Here is a 19,428-nt window from a genome sequence, read left to right on the forward strand (position 1 = left end):
GTGGTAGATAAAGTGCAATTTTCTTGGCAAAGAACCCTGCATATCATTCAAAGATAAAGCACATTAATGTTCAATATCACTTTGTGAGGGATATGATAGAAGACAAAAAGGTGTTGCTGGTAAAGATGGACACTTTGAAGAATATTGAAAATACATTGACAAAATCTATGAGCTCTGAGTTCTCTTAGTGTAGAGAAACAATGGGCATTGCAGGGCTGGATAAATGGCTAAGCTCTCTTGTGGCCCCCTGTAGAAAGAAAACAACAAGTGGGAGAACGTTGGGTTGTGTTATATTCTTTCCACGACTAGTGCACGTAGTTAACTGAGGGGTTAGAGGGGGGGTGGAGCACCCCCTTCGTTGTGCCGATTGCGTAGCCCGGAGGGGGGGCTCATAGGGGGTTTGAGGGGTGTAGGTTTGACCTTATATTAGGTTGGGCAGACCTACCTATGGTTTTATGCATGATTTTTCGCACATGGTTTTGGACACGATGGTTTTTGATCCATGGTATTAGATGCTTCAGCATGTATAAATATGTATTGTAACATTGAAAGGAACATAATGAAAAATCAAGCTGGTAGTACTGGTTTTGGGATCTAGGGGAAAATCTCTATGTATATGTGTTTTATGTGTTATGCTCTCACATTGTTTATTTTCTGTGTTTTTATAATTTGTAAGCAGATAATTTCTGTACAGAGTTAAAACCTACAGTTCTTGCTCAAACATTTTAAGCTTCTGAAAATTGATTGTAGAAGTAAGTTAAAGTATTTTTATTTGGTTATATTGCATTATCAGGTTAACTTACAGTATATCTACAGAGCTAGATTTGTAGACAGAATTTCAACACAACCCATGAGGAAACTTGACATTTTTCTGATATGGACCCTCAAATGCTCCCCTGAAAAGCCATGCATGTGACTAAGGCCTTCATGTCTCTCCCACAACAAGGCATGCCAATGACTAGGGACTTTTTTAGGTAGTTTTGAGCCATTGACCCCAGATTCCGAGCCACTTTTTCAGGGCTAGGTCTCATGCCACTTCCCAAAAATTCATGAAACCTTTAGAAATGATAAATAACATTGAAATAAGGTTACTAATGAAAACATTTGATTAATGACTTGATTGGACCCCTACTAGATATGACAAGCATTTCGTCAAACATGTCACAAATATGTAATCTACAGGTCATAACAATAGACATAATCATAGGGGCTCATACTTATCTGATATTCGTAAAGAAGTATTTATGCCTTATCACATTAGCTGCATTATCATCTATTAGGTCAGATATTCATTATACATTCATATACAAATCAAAACATGATGAGATCCGTACATCAAGTCTGTCATAAAACATACTCATAACTAGCATATAGCTAATATAAATAACACGGATACAACAACCATAAAATCAACATATGATCCTTTACATTTTCACATGATATATGAAGGAGAAGGAACTATTATTAGTGAATGCATAAGACAACCAGGTTTGGGACTTCCACAAACCACCCGACTATATATTGGCTGAACCAAATATTTCTTTCAGCCAATCACCCTCGTGCCATATTTCAAGCATGAATGTGGGACTGGTGGCCAAAATCAACCAGGGACTTTTTAAGCTAAAACACCTCAACCCTCATCAATAGAACCAAGATATACCACAATCCCCACTTAATGACTAGGCCCTAAACAAGCATGGATGCGTCCAGGTCTCTCCACTGACAATTGAAGAATTTTCCTACCTCCTAGTCATATCCTACCATTCACTGATCAAGGTTTACTAGGCCTAATCGAGACTCCAACTCAAGGATAATTTTAGGGGCGAATGTTCGCCCTTTGGCGAAATTAAGGGGTTTTGAATTTTTAGTGGACGAATATTTTGTATCATAGTACATTTTTACAAATCACCTCAAATAGCCCACCTTATTTTAAGGGAGAGGGTAAAAAAGGTAAATTTAGCCCTTGAAATTAGGACTTACAACCTTCCATTCACCCATTTTCAAGAATAGGTTTTATTTAAGTGAATCCATTCACCCATTTTCAAGAATAGGTTTTATTTAAGTGAATCCTATGGGCCAAATACCATATTTATAAAAGAGGTATGGTAAATTAATAAAAATATAAATAAATGAGAGGTATGGTAAATAAATAAAACATTTTTTATATTTACTCCATAAGTCACCTTATATACATGTAGGGGTGTAAACAAATAAAAATATAAGTAAAGTGGAGGTATGGTAAATAAATAAAACGTCTTTTTATACTTACTCAAAAGGTATGGTAAATAAATAAAAATATAAATAAACTAGACGTATCGTAAATAAATAAAACCTCTTTTTATATTTAGTCCATAACCCTCATTCTATTTATGAAGGATCAAGAAAGAGGTTTTATTTAAGTGAATCCTATGGGCCAAATACCATATTTGTAAAAGAGATATGGTAAATTAATAAAACATTTTTTTATATTTACTCCATAAGTCACATTATATTTACGAACGCTCAAAAAATGAGTTATATTTAGATGAAACCTATGGCCAAAATACTATGGGCCAAATACCGTGGACTAGATTGTTATTAAAACCATGCAAAAAACCATTATTAACCCTAATATTAGAATTAATAAAAATAAAAATGGCACATGGTATTGACCCATGGTATTCACCAAAATGGCACATGGTATTGACCCATGGTATTCACCTCGAATGTAGCCTATTTAAATGGGGGAATTAAACCAGCATGTAGCCTATGCTAAGATTCACTAGGACTTTACAAAGTTTTATTATTTAGTGAAAGACTCGCCAAGATCTTACAAGATTTTATAATTGAGTAAAATATTCGCCATGCCTGGTGAGAGATTCGCCAAAAAATTATATATACATATTATATTATTGATAAAATCGCCTTCCATTTTTCCTATATACCATGGAGATTCGCCCATTTATTATATTTATAAATTTAGGGGGGGTTCTTAAAATTTTCCCTCCTCCAACTTCCAGAATTTACTGTATATTTCACTATTCATCGGTTGAGGATTCCAAGTCCTAATCGAGACTTGACACTCTAGGCTTTATTGAATATCCTTCCATTCACCAATCAAGGATTCCTAAGCCTGATCGAGGGAATACACCTCTAGAATTTACCATATATTCCACCATTCACTGTTCAAGGATTCCTAGGCCCGACGAGGCATACAACTACTAGGTTTGCCACAATCCCACCTTCTCTAGTCCAAGGATTCCTAGGCCTTGTGTTGTTTATTTCATATACCACCTCACTCAGTTTTGAAAACATCCAAAAATCCATCTTAACCAAATAATAGAGAAACGATCACACCATGGCTATCTGGAAATGGAAAGGCAAGGATGAAGAACATTGTCACACCTCACAAAAGCCATGCCCATGACAACAAGAGAACCCAGAACACATGCATAACCATGCATGCCAAAAATAGTAGGGAAAATATACATGCAAATTGATACCTGCAAATAATCCCACTATAGCCACTTGATCCTACTATTCCTTTATATTTTCTTCCCTTTACCTTCTTTTCTTTTCCTTGATTGAATGCTAAAGTGCTCTAAGAAAAAGTGTCTAAGAGTTTCAAAGAGGTATAATAGAGAGAGATCCAAAACTGAACTGACAAAAGGTTGTGAACTGATCCTCAAAAGCCTTTTTATCAACGAGGCTTCCTCATTTTCCATTATTTTCCTTCATTTTCCTCCTCACATGTGACTTTGACCTTTCACCTTCATTTTCTCCTAACTTCCTTTATTTTCCTAAATAAAATTCCAATTAATGCCACTTTTCCTTTCCAAATCCTTTTCCATTTCCTTTTCTAACTTCCTTAGCTATAGTAAATGAAATGAACACCCAAACTAGGATTTCTTGCCCAAAATTGCACTTGGAATAAGTGTCCCAATACAGTGGTTATTATTTTTATTTTATTAACTTTATTTACATGGAATTTTTACCAGAGATGTTACACCTCCTCTCATTTAGATTCTTCTAAATGTATTTCTTTTTTTTTAGTCAGCACTCACGGGGCTTTGAGGTAGTGACCTATCTCACAGAGTGTCTTAACATTGCACCCTTCACTATCAATCCAAAGGCCCATGGGTTTTCTAAATGGATTTTTAAAAGTGACGTCTTCTTCTATATTGTCTTTCTCCTCTTAAGCTTTTATTCCACTTTTCTAATTTTTGTTCATCATCCTAAGTCTGTCTATTCCTCTAATGCGCTAAGTAGTTCACCTTCCATGTCAATTACTGCTTCACATTATTCTAGCTTAGTGTCCTTCAATTTAGATATTTGGTCTTCTAATTCCATGAGGTTATTTTCATCAAGGTTTGAGTTAGAATCATATTTAATTCATCTTGTAATGAGTCATAGTTGTCTTCATTAGAATAAAAGCTTTTCTTTTTAGAAATTTTTTTCTTGAAAATTTTCTGAGAATTTTTCTTTCCTTTCTCTTTCTTTTCAATCCCAGTAGGTTCTTTATAAGGAAATTTAGAGCCAAAGAATCATATCCTACCATAATTGAAGCACTTGAATGACAAAATACCTTTGAATCTCTCATTGTCATTTTTTAGTCTCTTGACAAAATTTTCTTCCTCCTCATTTGATATATAACTGGTGTTATCATGGTCTTGATTTTGCCTTGACTTGTTGTTGTAGAGGATACAACCACCCTCCAAAATTTTGCCTTAGCCTATTTTGGAGCCCCCCTACCAACCTTCATAGCATATTTCCTTGCTTTGTCAAGTCCTTAAGCTTCAATGTCTTTCTTGGTCAAAGACAGCATTTTGATCAAAGTTTAATCTTTTCCCTTCACAACCTACTCACCTGGCCTTGGTCCAGCTGCAAGTTGAGCAACTTCCCAATGAAATTTGTGCATTTCTGGAGGGAAACTAGCCTTCCCTCGAGGAATTTCTCAATTCCCTTTAACAGCCTGCTGCATTCCAAGATTGCACAATCCTGCCAGTCAACTCTCCCAGCAGGATTTGCTCAATTTTTCCCATCAACAAGTAGTTCAGCCCAAAATTTGCACAAATATGGGCAGCAGTTAGCTGCTGGGCCCATAAATTGTGCAATCCCCTTGGGCAGTTAGCCCAGCTTACAGTTAGGAATGCACATTTTTCTCCAGCACTCAAGTAGTCTCTTGCATGTGCAGTAAAATTGATCGGTTCCCTCCAGGACTAAGCAAAATAGAGTTGCATGCATGAGTTATTTGTCCCAAGGCAACATGCAAAGGCATCCCTTATTTTAGGGATGTATTTTTAGTAGTTGAAGGTTACATCCAAGGAACAATTCAGAAAATTACCTCCAAGTTTTGCTTCCCCTAGATTTTTAGTATGCATGTCAGAACCTCGATGTTATCAAAACTCATCAACCGGATGCTGCAAAGCTCAATCCTCACATCAACCTTGTAGCTCTAACATCCCACATCACATCTAGGAGCAGTTGGCATGTTTAGCTCAATTGTTTTGGTGTCAGCTAGCTTCCCATGGCTTGTGCTGCATTTCTATTGCTTTTTGTCTATTCGCTTGTGTGATTGTTGTTTGCTTGATTTCTTTGAACGCCTGCTATCATTTCCATATATGCTATCTTGTCCTAGATTTTTTTCAATTTTCATTTTTATCTCACTGTCGTTGCATGCAAGAAACTATTTTGCATGGATGTTCACCCAACTGGCAAACGACCTCACCCACATGCATGTTGATATGTTTGCTCAATCCTCCATTCATGCTTTACATGCACTGTTTATCACTTCTGCTATCACTTAGTGTCGCCATGCATTTCATCGACTTGCTTTCAGTTTCCTGTCGGTGATTCGGGCCAACCTCAACCCAACATCTACCTTCACCAAGGCTGCATTGCACAATCTAGAGAAGGAAGGCTCAACTTCCTCTCCAGATTTGCACATTCTAGCCCATTGTTGGCCTCCTAGACTGAATTGTGAATTTCTAGAGGTTAGTGGCTACTTGGCCCAAAAAAAAATTCAAAGTTGTCCCTAGGCCAGTAGTCTTTCCCCGCTGGAATCGCGAATTGTGTAATCTCAACAGCCAACTGCCCAACTAGATTGTGTATTTTGCAGTTCTAGTAGTCAGTCAGTCTCCTAGCAGCCTAGACTGTGCCTTGCATAGTCTTGGTAGTCGGTCTCCTGACCTCCCAGCTGACATTGTGCAACCTTCATGATCATTCACCTAGGTATGTTAAAAGTCATTTCTCATGTTCATTTTGGTTTTCGATAGACAAATTTATTTCTATGAGTGTTGCCATGTCTCCAGGTATCACAGGTGTTCATCTGCCTCTCAGCAGTACAGGTACAATGGTTTGCAAGAGAGCAGAGACTTAGACACCATTCAAAGCACACTTGGGGAGGCAGTCGATCAAGTGTCCATGGGCTTACCTACTCATGAAGACATCAAGTTTTTCATGGAAAAGGACATCAAGAAGCAGCATCACAATGAGAAACATCATGAATAGTAGGTGAAGGCATCATACTGAATGCATCGAATGAAGGGAACGCAAGGAATGCAAGAGGAAGGTTTTTGACAACATAGAGGCAGATCAAAGTTGCAAGATCAAGAAAATCCACTAATAATGAAAGAAACTTTTGAAAACTAAGCTATGAAGTGATGGCACGACATGAAGATCGCGGGAAGGCAGAAGATAGAACAAAGAAGGAGTTACATGTGCTGAAGCAGCAACAAAAGGAAGAACATGAAGCTGCATAGATAAACCAATGAGTTGCAGGATCAATATGAACAACAATGGGTGCAACATGCACTCACAAATGAAATTGCACCAATACGAGTTAAGGATCCATTCCAGCAGCTGACTTAGAGCAAACATGGTGAGCAGTGTTGGTGGTCGCATGCAAAGGAGCCAAAAACATGCATGTCGTTGAGCGCAAACATGCAATCCAACCCATTCAACGTACTCATCAAGGATTCCTATGGTCATGCAATCCAAAAAGCATGAGCCGAATAAATGAAGAATATGGGTCGATTTCCATGGATTGAATAATCTAACAACAAATGATCCGTTCTTGACAAAATTTGTAGATGAGATCATAAACAAAGTGGTGGGTCATGAATGACATTTTTTGAGATATAGTTTATTAGTGTATAATCAGATACCCATTGCAAAACAAGACCAAGAAAATACCATGTTTGTTATAGAATTTGGCTCTTTTGCAGACAAAGTAATTCCTTTTGGTCTAAAGAATGCATCAAATTTTTTTTCCAAGATAGTAGTTAAGGCATTCCAAGAGTACATTTATAAGACAATGGAAGATTATTTTGATGATTGGACCATCTACACATTGTTAAAATATCATACTCAATGGATAAGATTGATGTTAGAAATATGTAGAGAAATCCAATTATCTTTAAATATTAAAAAATGCATCTTTTCTACTCCTATAGGTATATTGTTGCGATATGTAGTATCCAAGGATGATATCAAAATGGATATGGAGAAACTAAAAGTGATCCTTGATTTGAAGCCCCCAATTAGTCAAAAGAAGATCAATATTTTGTTGGGCAATACAAGATATTACAGAAAATTCATTCGACACTATTTTGATATTTTTTTCCAAATTGATGAATTGATAAAGAAGGGTGTTCCATAGATATGGACGAAATAATGTGATGTCAATTTTAATTACTTAAAAGGAAATTCATTGAAGCACCCACCTTAAAGTTCCTTGAATAGTCCAAAAAGTTTCCATGTACAAGTTAATGCATCCAATGTTGCAGTAATGTTCATTCTAGCATAATCAAATAATTATTCCATGTACCATCCCAATGCTTATGGCAATCTAAAACCAAATATAGCAGAGTGAAATTATTCAACAATAGAGAGAGAGGTAGTTTCCATGATCTTCACTCTCCAAAAATTTTGTCACTACGTCCTTGAAAATCCTTTTATTTTTTTCACAGATCATCAAGCCTTGAGATGCCTTGTCAACAAACCATTCGATCAAGGTTAGATTTGTCGATGGTTATTTTTATTGCAATAATTTGAATTTGAAGTAATAGTCTGACCCAATAAAAAGAACGTTGGGACTGACCATCTATCCCAAATAGAGATAGGGGAGGAGATGAAAAATCTTGAGGATGATTCTACCTGATGCCCATTAATTCAAAGTAGAAGCAATCCTTGCGGAACTTGTAGAAATCACTCAATTCTTACACATGGGGAAAACACCTAACAAATTGTATTAAAAAAGAAGAAGATCCTAGGAATTAAAGTAGCATCATTCTCAATTATAAATGGGAAATTATATAAGCTAGGAACTGATGAGTTATTTAGAGGGAGGGGTACAACATGAAAGGGAATCTCTTATTGATGAAGCTTGTAGAGGAGGTGTTGATGGGAATTATCAAGGAGACACAACTGCAAGAAAAATTCTTCAATTTGGGTTATGGTTTACAATTCTCTTCTGAGACTGTCAACTACAAGTCCATAAATGCAACATGTGACAAATAATAAGTCATCCATTATAGAGGAATCTTATACTGCTCCACTTAATAAACCCCAACTATACCTTTTAAGATCTGGGTGATTGACTTTGTCGACCCATTTCCCAAAAGAGCTAGATTAATGGGTGGAAAATACATTACAACAACAATGGAGTACTTAAGAAAATGGGTAGAAGTAGAGCCAGCCGAATCCTATACAAAAGAAGTAGCAACTAAATTCATTTATGAAAATATGGTAATGAGATTTGGTTTCTCCCTAACTTTCATAAGCTATAGGGGTACATGCTTTATCACACAATACTTATCATCATAATATTTATAAATGTGAAAATCTACATTCTAAAAATCCAAACATTGTTGCAAAAATTTATGATTGAGAATAGAAAAATTACAGCTTACCACCCATAGAAAAATGGAACGATAGAATCATTCAACAAAATGTTTCCTAAAGGACTCACTAAAATATACAACATAGATAGGGACTATTGGGAAAAAAAATGCCACAAATGTTTTGGGCATACAGAACACCGTACAAACAATCAATTGGATACACACCATTCAAATTAATCTATGGACAAGAAGCATTTGTACCACTTCATTACACAACAAATGTTGTGAATGTATTGAATGTGTTAAAATGTGATCATAGAAAAGTTGAGAAATAATGACTCCATCAATTACAACGTCTTGAGGAGGACAAGCTCCTCACATTACACCAACAACAAGTAAGAAAAAAATCAATAAAAATCATGGCATGAAAGGAACTTGCAAAAAAATAATTTAAAAGTAGGAAACATGTCATTATTATACAATAATTAAGTCAAGGAGAAGCCAAGGAAACTAGAAATTCCATGGCTTGGCCCCTTTGCGGTCAAAGAATATATACACTCTTCTAGAGCTATTCATCCTAAAAACTTCAAGGGCACATATTCAAATGAATCATAAATGGTGCTTGACTCAAAAGATATATCAATTGGGAGTGTCTACATGCGACTTGTGAAATCCTCCCCGAGGGACTAGGAACATGGGTTAGTTTGAAAACCACATTCTGGCAGACTAGCTAACTGACTAAATGTATTATATTTTTGTTTTTCTTAATTTCAATCATTACAAGTAATAGAATACATAGGATTATCAATAATAGTTACAACGTCATAAAAATAATAATCATGCTAGTATATGAATATTATTAATAAAGAAGACTCCTAATCATATGAACAAGTGTCACAAAGAAATGTAGTGAGGACAATATTTAAGAAATTTTCTAAATACTAAATTGCAAGAAAATATAAGTTGACAACGACATCATCAGAGAAGAAGAAAAGGTTGATGAGTCAGATTCAAAGATCAATTTAAGGAAGAGGTCGACTTGACCAGGAGGAGAGAAGATCGACCACAAGTTGGAAGTCAATTTGGCCCAAAAACTTCCTCCGACCACAATATTAGAGCTGATGGAGACATCACATCATAATTAAAATCTTCTAATGATTCAACATTTAAAAAAATGAATCATCCACCAAGTCTCGAAAAGTAATGTGGTCACCCACGTCGCATGTGCTAAGAGGTATGGAAATATTGGATATTAATGAGATGAGACATACTCAATGGTAGGACACAGATGAAATTCATGAGACACTTAATTCCTCAACCATAAAACTGAGAGAGTGACCAGTTTCACCCCCGGTTTCTCCTTAATTTTCACTAAGTGTTGCATTTTAATTAATAGAGCTCCCAAACTTTCTTAGTCTGACAATTTTTTACTCAAAGTTGCTTGTGTTCCTTAGAGGACAATAATTTCAGGAGGATTTCAAGATGGTGAGGAAGAGAGTCCACTTCTAATATGAAGAGATCATGATGGAGCTATGAAATAAATCTTTGTTCAACCAAGCTATGGATACGGAGTTTGATCTTGACCTCCAAGATATTAAACAAGAAAAGATGCATGAGCCATCGTGGGAAATTTCTTTTGAGTCATTTAATAAGTGGGGAGTAGTAGATAAGAAATGGACTACAAATGTCCAAATGTTGCACCAAGCTATCATTCGAGATTATCTAAGCGTACCCCTAGTTGCAAATTTTCAAGGCCTGAAAGAAGAAGTTACAAAATTCATAATCAGTCGGTGCCATGATGGCACCTTGTTGCTGGAAAAACCTCTAATATCACGCCAATGACCATCTATAACCTCATCAGGTTACCACATACCAGAGATAAGATACTAAAGATAGTCAACTCAACCACCTGGATTAGAGAGTTCACAAGAGGAACAATGACTAGGAATTCCAAAGGCATAATTTTTAGCCAAGTATGGGATACTTGGGTAAAATGGACATGTATTATTATATCTCTTTGTCTTATTCCAGCTGGATAGGCATCCGACATCAAACTAAACATGTTGGAATCTATCATCCAAATTATAAAGACATGACAATATAACTAGGTAGAATATGTTATCGACATGGTAAAAGCTAATTGTCAGGAGTGTCAAAATCTTGGTAAAATCATTTGTTTCCCATCCATATTAATTTGGTTAGCCATGAAATAGGACCCCTAATTAGCGGGGTAGTATTTACAAAAAATTCTATCTAGTGATGAAGAATTACAAAAAATTTGCACACAATTGGTGAGGAACCCCTAATTCAGTTTCCCCACAGGAGATATTTAGAAGCTAGACGTTGAATCTAAAAATTGTGTCAAGATGGAGGGTTTGCCAATATATTTGACATATGATTCCTAGCATGTTGCATATTCAACTAGGCCTTGCATGATGAAGGTCTGGTACGTTGACTCTAGTGATGTTGACCCTCAGAAACATTCCCACCAACCATATATTGAACATATATTCGATGAGCTATGTCAACAAACCAAAACAATCTTCCTGATTTCACCAACTACTTGGGAACGCTAGACCAAACTCTATCTACCACTAATGTATGGGGAACAAGAAGAAGAATGGGAAGAAATAATGTACATGAAACCCTTCAAAGTTGACTTGTTGGATCCATTGTCGAAACCCTTAAGTAAACTGACAAGTAAAAAAAGATGAAGTTGAGCAATAAGGTGTTGAGGGACTAAGTCTCCTAAGGTTTTGGGTCAACACCCTAGTAGAGTAAGGTGTTATCTACAGTAAAATACAAGCATTCCAGGTAGACATGATACTTAAATAAGCAAACTACGCAAAGAGAGGTGCACCTAGGGGTCCTTCGTTTGGGTAGATCCAGCCAGCGTCCAAAGCCTCTTGGAGTTCCTCTCGATCCTTGAACCTGCAAAATAGCCAATTCAAATAAGCATAACAATATATGGACAAAGTATCATATAGAAATCAACTTCATAACTTATTGAAAAATGGTTAGTTATACATTGAAACAATTATTCATATGTAAACCATAACAATAACATTATATGCATAGATAACTAAATCAAAGCAAGGAATGACATCACCTGAATCTTCCTCTTGCTGGCTCCAAGTAGAACCGTCCTCTGGGTTCGTCCAATCCCAAGTCTTTAAAAGGCTCCTTCCATGACTCACACAAGGATATCTCAACTAGTGAAATGAAATCAAAACTCAAGGAAATAAGGGTTTCCTATGATGGGGAAGTGCTGGAAGCAAAGGGATCTTCAGACTTGATCAGGGATAATCTCCGTAGAGTAATTCTCTCTCTTCTCTCCTACTTAAGGCCTTCCCATTGAAGCCTTTTTATACTTCTCCCGAAGTAGTTTTTTAGTTGGGAATTTGTTGGGAATAGTTGGGGCCATGGGCACTAATAGGTAATTGCTGGGCCCTTAATATGTCATTATTATTATCATTTTTTAACGCCAATTTCTACCATTATTTATCACGCCATTTATCATAATTTATCATATAATCCTATTTTATAATTATTTATGCTCTTATGGATGAATATTATTTATTCTCCTTTATTTTTAATAAATTGATGATTATGCATGATTTTACCAATGATGGGGTATTAATAAATTGGTTGTAACATTACTCACCATTTTTAGCCTCCAAGATATTTTCCAGATTGAAGATTTGATCATTAAATGTGCCAACTTAGAAATTCGCTGCAATAAGAAGTGACAATTTTGTATTGAACGGTTCAGGAAAATGGAGAAGAATCTAGAAAATCTAAAACATGGGTTTTGTTCAAAACGGACCAAATTAGTTTTTTAATGTGCAGTTTTCCCAAATTTGGTCCGTACTAAGAGAAATAGAAGGTTCTCTAAAGACGGTTTTCTCATATTCGTTGTGTGGCCATTTTCCAAATTATCTCAGCTGCAATGCCAAATTCAACCTGTTCTTGTTGAATGATTGATGGAAGGATATCTCAGATATGATCTTGCTTATCAATTTGTTGAGAACAATCCAATTTTGTAATGAGAATCATATTGTAATCATCTTTGTTGTGTTAGGATATTCCGACACATAGGAAATAGTTAAGTTCAACTTGGTCTAGTATAGAGTTAGTTATAGAGTTAGGTAAAGTGTGTTTCTTTACCATTGTACATATTTGTAACTTACAATCTGACAGTCACGATATGTAGTGATCTGATGGTTCATTCTCTCCTCAGTATTACCGACACTTGATCTGTGGCTTGACACCCGATTGGTCCATGAGTTCTATTTAAAGCGCATGGAGGGTCATTGTTCGGGTAATCCGTGCATGAGAGAAGCTTATGTAAACTTTCATTCTTTGATTAATAAATTGCCTGTAGTACCCACATTGGGACAGGCCGTGGACTGTTTCCCTCTTTGAGGGTTTTAACCACGTCAAAAATACTGGTGTATTGATCTGTGATCTGGTTGTGAGCAGTTTCCTTTTGGTATTCTTTCTGAGGAACTTACCCTGTATATTCCTACATGGTATCAGAGCTATTTGAGGGCCGCGTCTGTTGGTGATCCAAATCTGAAGCCGGTAGAACTGCATGCGGCTGTCGTTTCCTAGATCTGCTGTTTCTGACTGCTTTCGGGCCGAGAGGACTGCTCTGTTGCATTTGGAGCATCTGTTCCAGTGAGGAACCCCTTTCACGCGAAAAGGTTTCCGGTAGCCCTAGCTGCGTCATTTTTCAGATCGGGAGGTATACAGTGTTTTTGCAGTTTACTGTTATTTTCTCTCTGCTTATTTCGGTTTCGGTTTATTTAGCCCTTTTTTTTTTAACCGGATCTATACCTTTCATTTCTATGTATGCTCTTTTCCCTGTGACTCTGTGTGATCTGGGAAAATCAGAAACAGAAAGGAAGGATTTTTCTCATGCGTATGCTCTTTTCCCTACACCTTAGTGTGATCTCGGAAAATCAGAAACATTGAGAAAAATATTTAGTTTTTCGGCTAAAGCTAACTTTGAGAATTTTTTTTTTAAATTTCTAGTTTTTTGGCTAAAGCTAACTTCGAGCCGCAAGGTTCGTTTTTCTTTGCATATTCGTGTTGGGTTTTTGTTTTGTGTTTTGTAGGGAAAAAGAGCTTTCTCAAGGCAAGCACGCAAACCAAGCCCCCCCCCCCCCCTCTCTCTCTCTCTCTAATTTTTTGTATAGATCAATTGGTTCAAAGCTATTTTAAGAGAGTAGAGGTCTTGGGTTCAAGTCTCCATTTTGTGGGGGCGGATTTTTTCATTCCCGCACATTCGCGCACTTTGTCGGCAACGTCAACAATTTTTTTTCAAAAAGCCATAACTTCTTCATCCGGAAGCCTTTTTCAGAGCCGTTTTTTTTAAAACCGCCTATTTTTTCGAGATCTATCCATTGGAACACTTACTTTCAGCATCTTCAGCTTCAGTGTTTTAAAAAAAAAATGGAAAGTCCATGCCAAGTCATTCTTGACAGCACTAACTACTTCCAATGGGTAGCCTACATGGAAGATTTACTTAGAAGTAAAGGTCTCTTCAGAATAGCCACAGACCAAGAGAACCAAAAGATGAAGACAAGGCTGCAAAATGGGAAAATAGACAAGATCAAGCACGTGGTTTGATAGGGATGTCTATTTCTCCTGATCTTAGATTCCACATTGCAGAACTTGAGACTCCTCATGAAGCATTAGAAAAACTCGCTAAAGTTTTTGGGATTAAAAATGAAATTAGAGCCCATCAACTTGAAAATGAGTTGCTTACTTTGGATCCTAATAATTTTTCTTGCATTGAAGATTTCTTGTCCAAATTCAAGACCCTTAGATATCTCTTGGAAGGTGTTAAAGTTAAGAAAGAAGATGGTAACCTTATTTATTCCATCCTTACTAAGTTGGGACCAGCCTACTCTGTATTTGTTTCCACTTTCCATTCTACAAGGGAAGCTTTCATTTGTCAAGGAAAAGACTACAAGGCCCCTTCCTTTGACTCCTTTTGTGATTCCTTAATAAGAGAACAAGAAAAACTCTTACACCTTGGTCTTCTTAATCTTGGAAACTCTTCCACGAAAGCGTTAGCCGCCCAGCAGCAACCAAATTCAAAGAATCCTAAGAAGTCATATCCTCAAAAGAATGGTCCTAAACCAACTCAGCCTCAAAATGAAAGATCATTTCAGCAAAATGATAAGACCAATAAAAACAAATGGAAGAAGACTGATAGACATTGTAACTTTTGTAATCGAGATGGCCACTTAGAATCTAAATGCTTTAAGAAGATGGAAGCCTTGGAAGCCGCAATGAAGAAACATAACATCCATGTGGAGCCTACTTCAACTTCAACTTCCAGAATGGCACTTTCTGCATGTCGTTGTCAATCATCTCAGTCTGGTTATGCATTAAATGTATCTTCTTCTTCTTCTCATTCTCATGAGTGGCTCATTGATTCTGGAGCCTCTTATCACATGGCCAAAAACCAAGCCATGTTTTCTTCTTTAAATGATTGTAACACAAAAAATATATATGTTGGTGATGATAGATCTCTTAATGTTGTAGGGACTGGAACTGTTCATCTAGACAATGGTCAGTTTAATGATGTATTATGTGTTCCAACCTTATCCTGCAACCTTCTATCTGTCTATCAGATAACTCATTCAGGTGAAGGTAAAATTGTTGAATTTTCACCTCATGATGTTGTAATCAAGGATCTAAAAGATCCTAAACAGATTCTAGCTACTGGTCTTGCTGATGATTCCACAAGGTTGTATAAGTTTCACAACTTTGGGTCATCAAATCTTCCCTCAGTATTTGTTGCTCATAATGATGAAGTGAGCAAACTTTGGCATGAGCGATTTGGTCACTTAAACTATCGCTCCCTTCAGCATCTATGTAAAGAAAATATGGTGACAGGTCTTCCTATGGTATCTTGCAGAGATGGTGTTTGTTCCGGATGTGTACTCGGAAAACATCATCGGGACAGTTTTGACAAACGTGCCTCTTGGCACGCCTCAGCCCCTTTACAGCTTGTGCACAGTGATTTATGTGGTCCTCTTCCTGTTGCTTCATTCTCTGGCTGCAAGTACTTCTTAACTTTCATTGATGATTTCTCCAGACGCACTTGGGTATACTTCTTAAAACTCAAGAGCGAAGTATTTAACACATTTTTTGCCTTCAAAGCCTTTGTTGAAAAACAATCTGGACATCAAATTCTTAAGCTAAGAACTGATAATGGTGGAGAATATGTTAAAAACACATTCATCAACTTTTGCACCGAAAATGGAATTCAAATGCAACATACTGTTCCATACACTCCACAACAAAATGGTGTAGCTGAAAGGAAAAATCGCACCTTAAAGGAAATGGCTAATTGTATGCTGCAATCTAAAGGACTCAGTCTTAGTTTTTGGGCCGAAGCAATTAATTGTGCAAATTATATAATCAATCGCACTCCTACTAAGGTTCTAGAGAATATCACTCCAGAAGAAGCTTGGAGTTCCATTAAACCAGATGTAAGTCACTTTCGTGTGTTTGGAAGTGAAGCATGGGCCCATATTCCAGATGAAAAGCATAAAGCTTTAGAACCTAAGAGTGAGAAATGTACTTTTGTTGGATATTCTGAAGATGTAAAAGGTTATAGACTTATTCCATTTAAGTCCAAAAATGTTATCATTAGAAGAGATGTAAAATTTGATGAAAATAAATCGGCCTGCGAGCCTAGTCCGGCGGATGTGCCACCTCTTCCTATCTCTTCTACTTTTGAAAACATTTCTTCTTCAGATGATGAAAGCGAGGATGATAATCCTCCCCCACCTTCTCAGGATCCTCAACTTCCAAGATGGGTCCGTGCTACTCGGGATGCAGCAGGTGATCTTGCCGGTGATCCTACAGATCAGCGACGTACACGTTCTCAGTTTGAAAGAGCCTCTTCTTTACTGGCTCAAGCTCCAGTAAATCATGATCCTGACACTTTTGCAGAAGCTTCAGGCCATCCACATTGGGAAGCAGCTATGAATGAAGAATATCATTCATTGATGACAAATGATACATGGGATCTTGTTCCTCTACCAAAGGGACGCAAACTTGTTAGATGTAAATGGGTTTACAGAACCAAGTATGGACCAGATGGGAAAGTTGATAAACATAAAGCTCGTCTTGTTGCTAAGGGCTTTTCACAGGTTGAAGGCATTGACTACACTGAAACCTTCTCCTCTGTTGCCAAAATGAACTCTATCCGCCTTGTTCTTTCCCTTGCTGCCTCTTTAAAATGGGAAGTCCATCAGATGGATGTTAAATCTGCCTTCTTGCATGGGGACTTGCAGGAAGAAATCTATATGGAACAACCCATTGGCTTCATACAAACAGACTCCAGCCTTGTTTGTCGACTTAAGAAATCCCTTTATGGCCTCAAGCAAGCTCCTCGGGCTTGGTATGCCAAAATGGATAGCTTTCTTTTAGAATCTGGCTTTTCTAGGTGTCATTCTGACAATACTGTCTACACCAAGAAAGTGGGCAACTCTCTTATCATCCTTGTTCTTTATGTTGATGATCTTATTCTTACTGGTAGTGATCCCAACCTTATAAACCATGTGAAGTCCAGCCTTAAAAAGAAATTTGAAATGACAGACTTAGGACACTTACACTATTTTCTCGGTCTTCAAGTCTTGCAATCCAAGGAGGGTATTTTCCTTTCCCAGTCCAAGTATGCTTGTGATATTCTTCGTCATTTTCACATGGAAGACTGTAAGCCAGCCCCTTCTCCCTTTCAGTCTGGAGTCAAACTTTCAGTCTCTTGTACTTCTCCTGAAGTTGATGCTACCTTATACCGTCAACTTGTAGGAAAACTCTTGTATTTAACCCATACTCGTCCTGATCTTTCCTTTGCTGTTGGCCTTGTTGCTCGTTTTATGCAAAACCCCCGTGAAAGTCATTGGAAAGCAGCTAAAAGAATACTTCGTTATGTTCGAGGTACAGTACAGTTTGGGATTCATTACAGTGCCAAAGCAGCTCCTCTGTTAGTTGGTTTCACTGATTCTGATTGGGCTGGTGACCCTGATGATCGAAAGTCTACTGCCGGTTATGTCTTCACTCTTGGTTCAGGACCTATTACATGGGCTTGTAAGAAACAGGCTGCCATTTCTCTTTCGTCAGCAGAAGCAGAGTATCGTGGTGCCGTGGAAGCTAGTAAGGAAGCCTTGTGGCTTCGTCAGATCCTATCAGAGTTTTGCTTTGAGCAGCAGCATCCAACCACACTTTGGTGTGATAATCAAAGTGCCATTCAGCTATGCAAAGATCCAGTCCAGCATCAGCGCAGCAAACACATTGAACTACACATGCACTTCATCAGAAAGCTCATTCATGACCATGTTTTTGAAGTGCAATATTGTTCAACAGATGATCAGGTTGCAGACATCTTCACAAAGGCTCTCACAGAGGCGAAGTTCACTAAACTTCGATATATGCTTGGAGTTCAGGAAGTTGTCACTAAAGGGGGATAGGCTCTAGTGCCTCCTTCCTTCTCCTATTGTGTCATATTTGTAAATCCTTCAATCCTATCCCAAGTTTTTCTTAAGGGGGGATGTTAGGATATTCCGACACATAGGAAATAGTTAAGTTCAACTTGGTCTAGTATAGAGTTAGGTATAGAGTTAGGTAAAGTGTGTTTCTTTACCGTTGTACATATTTGTAACTTACAATCCGACGGTCACGATATGTAGTGATCCGATGGTTCATTCTCTCCTCGGTATTACCGACACTTGATCCGTGGCTTGACACCCGATTGGTCCATGAGTTCTATTTAAAGCGCATGGAGGGTCATTGTTCGGGTAATCCGTGCATGAGAGAAGCTTATGTAAATTTTCATTCTTTGATTAATAAATTGCCTGTAGTACCCACATTGGGACAGGCCGTGGACTGTTTCCCTCTTTGAGGGTTTTAACCACGTCAAAAATACTGGTGTATTGATCTGTGATCTGGTTGTGAGCGGTGTCCTTTTGGTATTCTTTCTTAGGAACTTACCCTGTATATTCCTACATGTTGTAACTGCTCTCTGCTCTCTCTCTATTTAAATGAAAACAGAGATCAGAGAAGGTGATTCAGGATTCAGAATTGATGATTGCTTATTCATGATGGAATAGATTATGAGAGATTAGGTTAGGTATTATTAGAAATAGGATATGATAGGATAGGAGGAAAGGGGGATTGTTGCATTACCATTGTAATTCCCAAGGCTTTTGCTGTTGTAATGATTTCACAGTTTGATGATTAATAAGTAAAAGGGTTGTTGTTCATTTGTCTCATCTGAAGTAGACCAGTAGTATTCGCTGGTAGCTAAGGGCCCAGCCTCTGGTGGATTAAGATGCTGCTCTGTATTATATCTTTACAGTTCTAGTCGTGTGATGGTTTGATTTAATTCTTATTTCTTTGAATCGCATTGCTTTACAGTTTCATGTTTTTACAGCGTGATGTTCTAATATTTTATGAAATTGTTTTATTGCATAAGCTGTGATTGAATCGGGTGGTCATTCCTTTCCATCATAATAGAGATTATTATCCTTTTCAACCTATATTGTTATGCTATTCATTTCAAATATAAAACTACGCTGTT

The sequence above is a fragment of the Pinus tabuliformis genome, chromosome J (genome assembly GCF_031772625.1).
Source record: "Pinus tabuliformis cultivar Carrire ecotype Pingquan chromosome J, CPIR1, whole genome shotgun sequence".
Taxonomy (NCBI): Eukaryota; Viridiplantae; Streptophyta; class Pinopsida; order Pinales; family Pinaceae; genus Pinus; species Pinus tabuliformis.